The sequence below is a fragment of the Rhea pennata genome, chromosome 13 (assembly GCF_028389875.1).
Source record: "Rhea pennata isolate bPtePen1 chromosome 13, bPtePen1.pri, whole genome shotgun sequence".
NCBI lineage: Eukaryota > Metazoa > Chordata > Aves > Rheiformes > Rheidae > Rhea > Rhea pennata.
The window spans coordinates 12,791,043-12,795,841 of record NC_084675.1 but is presented as its reverse complement, the minus strand read 5'-3'; positions in this window follow the sequence as shown (position 1 = coordinate 12,795,841).

The window sequence follows — 4,799 nt, the reverse complement described above, 5'->3', positions numbered from 1 at the left end:
TTTCCAGACTGATTTTTTTTATGAACCTAAGCAGTGTGTATAGGTTTTACATTTTGTTCTTTAATCAAAGAAATAGGTAAGAAAAACAGGGAAGCAAATGCCCACTCACAGTGACAGAGTACGGCTTCCAGCACCATTGGACAAAACAAGTTACAGTATTTGTTTCAAGGCCCTGAAAACACCCAGCCATGCTCTGGATTTGGTTTCTGCCAACATTTGTGTCAGAAAAGCTACAGGCCTAATGAGAACATGGACTGGGCTTTCCTACCCATAATCTAGCTTCCTGAAAAGCCAAAGAAACAAGCTGAACTGAGCTGCAAAGAAGTTTTCCAGTGTGGAGATCAAGGGCCACGAAAATAGGTCGTATTTCAGAGAATATGCTCCCTGTTCTCAGCAATGAGATCCAATCTCATACATGTAAAGTAGACTATTCCCCCTCTTGAGTTCCATTCACATGGGGACCCTTTATATATTTTAACTGGATGTTACAGTTATACAAAAGTATTTCCCACTTTACTGTTTGACACCAATTTCTTCACTTCTGTGAACTCTCTGTAACTCTCTACTCCTATAGCAGTCTAGTCCAGGACTCCTGCTCCAGGCCCTAATATCTGCCACTTTTCCAACTGCAGCACTGGCACACACACTTCCACGTGCACAGACATGCTATACCACTAAAACAGCCACCACATTTTCTCTAAAGAAATGAACATAAACATTTGATGCTTCAATTCCCAAAGCCCAGAATGTATTTCAACTTATCCTTTTTTTGTATTAATTTTTATAACACTACTCACATTATAATACAGAATCTGTAGTCAGAGGAAAACCCTTATCCACATTTTTAACATAATGTAAAGTGGGAGGGCCAACTGTAATGCACTGGTAAAAAAGCACAGGCAGCCCAGACACATAACAGAAGAATATTGGCAGCGGCAGAAAGAGAATATTAGCACAGTGACAAGACACAGCTCAGTGAGTTTTGTGTCCCTGCCTCAAAGGAGCTTTGACAAGAATCAGAAGAAAACTGAAGAAAAATAACTTCAGCTCTGAAAAACCCACCTTATAATCAGACACTTAAGTAGCTCAATCTGTTTACAGAAGAAAAGATAAGGAAGTGATTTGACCACAGGCAATACCTATACAGAAATCTCAAAAGTGACATGAGGGTAATAAAGTGATATCCTTGCTAGTTTTAAAGGAAGAAGTTTGAGCTCAGGAAAAGGCTTGATGAGTCCACACAAAGACATACTAGGATAACTTTTCCTCCCCCTCAAATGGTCTGTAGCATACCTGGAATTTACTGCTGTTGTAGCTACACTGCTACTGATAGGCACACAGGCCCAGCACATCAGTACTATGGGGGTACCACTCCAGTGTCTGCCTGTCTAGATATACTCAATTGACCCATTCAGTTGATTCCATGTTAGGAGAAAAATTCTGACATTCTTAAATTTACAAAAAAAAAGTATAACAGGACAAAAGGAAGCAGAAGTTTTCAGACAAGCAAAATATAGGCCATGTATTTTTAATAGTGCAGGTAATTAAGCACTAGAACAAGTTGTCAGGGAGGTGGCAGACTCATTGTTATTGAAGTCTTTACATCAGGGTCAGACGTCTTGGTATCTAACCAGAAGATACTGGCGTCCTGTAGGTATCCACTTGATGAAAGTCTATTGCCTTTGCCGTACAGGTCAAGCGGTCCCTTGCAGCCTAAAGAATGTGATTAATAAGGGCAGTAACACAGTAGGTAAGGGATGGAACAAAGAGGGCCACAGGCAAAAGAAACAATTAATAAACAGTAGTCTGCAACTCTCTCATGTAGCACTTCACATGTTCAATGTGATAACTAATTAATCATAGCAACAACTTTGTACTCTATGCTGCCTTTCATCCAGCACCTCAAAGTGCTTTACAAATGTTAATTAATATGTAGGCAGTACTTTGAGGAAAGATATTATGGTATTGGCCCCAGTTAATTTGTTCTTTAACAGCATGGCTTGTGAAATCTGGTTGACTGTCCCATTGAAACATAAAATGTGCAAATCTTCCTGGCAACAAATCTGAAAATGTGTTTCTCCATTCAAATATAAGCTATTCCATTGTATTGCTAACAATATGGCATGCTCTATCCCTTCACATTGTACTCCGGCATAACCTCACATAACACAGCATGGTTGAAATGTAAGAAGAGATTAACTTTTCACAAGGAAATTGGATAACTGGTATTTTAGTCTGAACATCTGGCATGTTTTTAGCTAAACTGTTTCCTCAAAAAGCTATTTTTTTGCTGTGCATTCACATACTCTAAATGTTTCACTAACTTTACCTCGACCGCTGAAACAGAAAGAAATTTTCTTTGCTGCAATCACCAGACTAGAGGTACCCAATACGACTGGATGTCTGCATATTTTACAATTATTCAAATTCCTCTATTTAGCACTGTAAATTTATAAGACATTTTGTATACATTGAACCAATTTCTGCTCATATAATCAATCTCATGGCTTCAAAGGGAGTGCATGCATGAATGAGACAAGCAGGATTTATGCCACATCCCCATAAAAAATAATAATGGATTGCTCTTTAAACTCTTTTAGTGTGTCCACATCGTACACATATCCCTGACTACAGTGTTCCTGAACCAAAACTTCTGGGGCCGTTAGGATCAGAGCTTGGAAAGGTCAGCTTGTTCCCCTCCGTTACACACATTAAGTAGAAGGGAGTTAATATTTGGAAAGCTATTACAAACTGTCATAACCTTTGTCTTCTTGTCATCTTAAACTCTCATAATAGCACATCCCAACATCCTTAAATGGACACGCTTAGAAAGTTCTATCTATCCTCCTTAATATTAAAGCAAGGATACCTTTCTATGTCCTTCAGCTTCTGTATCAAAAACATCCTTGCACACACATTTTATACATACATGTGCACGCACACATACTTAAGCTGCTGGAAGGAAATGCTAAAGAGAAGCAATATCAGCCTAATCTACTCCTGAGTATTAAAACAATAGAAAGGATGCTATAATACTCTTCAATAAACATTTGCCATTTATTTGGGGAATCATCTTTGTGCCTTTGAAAAATACTAGCAGAGAGAAACAAAACTAACAATGCCTAAATTTGAAATGAAAAAGTCCTCAAGAGAGCCAAGTCTCACCTTAACTAAGGGCTGAGGAAGAAAAAAAAAGAAAAAAAAAAAAGAAAAGAAGAAGAGAGAAGACTACAAGGACTACTATTGAACAGGTGTCTCTATAACGACAACATGAGTAGAACTAATAAGCTTAATTTCAGTGAGCTTTGAAGTCAGGTGCAGGCTATTAAGAGAAACACAGGTCAGCATTCCCAGGAGCATGTCTGCTAATAATATTATACCAATCAGAAGCCATTTCTTTACAATTTGAATGGTTGTACCAAACCAAGCCTTAGAGCTTTCTTTTATCAGTAATTGATCAAGGTAATTCAAATTATAACAGAATACCACATTTTATACTTGGCTCTGTACATGTGTGTGTATGTGTAGGGACTGCTTTTAAATTATTCAAAGCATCTATCTGTTTTACCTTTACCCTAATTGGTTTAGCAATTGAAATGCAGATAATGTCGCTTGAAAAGGATGAAAAACTTCTGCCTAGTGACCAGTTTCATGTTTCAATAGAACTGAAATATTCTATCTGCACACTTAGAAATAGTAGTGAAGAACGGGAAAGAGTCAAGCTGTTGCTTGGATCATGAAACAAGCAGTCTTCTGCAGCTCTTTGATCAAAATGTATTTCAGCTTCTTGTCCTTTCTCCCATTCAGAGACCTGGTGAGAAACTCCGAAGCTACCATTTGGATTGTAAGAAAAACAGCATGTCCCAATGGCATGGAGAGCCTTTTGATGTTGTTGTCTTTTGGGGGCTTTTTAATAACGACAAGAGCAATCTTTTTCTCCTTGACCTTAAAAGGAAGATAAGAAAGGATGTGACTTCCATTTAAACACAGTTTGACTCTGTTGATACTATATTTGTTTGAATTCTTAAGGGTGCAGAAACAGCAGCTTCCTGGCTTCTGCAAAACGCTGCCTTTACTTTGGTGAATCCAACATCATCTTCCATGATTGTATCATTTAATTCCTTTTAGACTAAACATAAAGACTGTCTTCTGCAAAACTTAGACTATATGGCAAAGCTGGAGATAGTAGATGTCTCCATTAAGCACAACCTATTCTTCCATCTATCTTTCATTTAACTAGAAATGCTGAAACTTAAAGAAGAACCATGATTACATCAGTTTGTGACCCAGTGTCTTTCTGGATAGTTTTTTCTTTTGAACTCATAGTAGATACACATTGTCAAGGTCAGGGATATTAAAAGTGATTTGTTAGATGTAAAATACTGTTTATTATAGTCTAAAGAGCAAGCCAGCTTGAAATAATAAATTAGTGCCAGATGAAAAACTGCCAGAATTCTCTATTATACATGCCTTTCCCTGGAAAGGATCCCAGTTTTTTTTCTTGATAGGCTCTTTCACTAAAGACTCAGTGACTTATGGAGTGCGAGCAAAAGTTATAGCTTATAAAAGGGTCAGTGAGGAGCACTAAGAGGTTCTGAAAAACAACAACAACAAACAAAAAAAATCCATGTATAAACTAAGCTGTGGCTACAGCCTAAATGCTACATGCTGATTTACTGCAACAGATGCTAAGAAAACCTTATGGAGTTCACCCACACAATTGCACTGGGTCAGATACTTGTAGCATCATCACAAATCTGAAAACTACATAAAGGAAGAAACCTGAATTTTTCATCTTT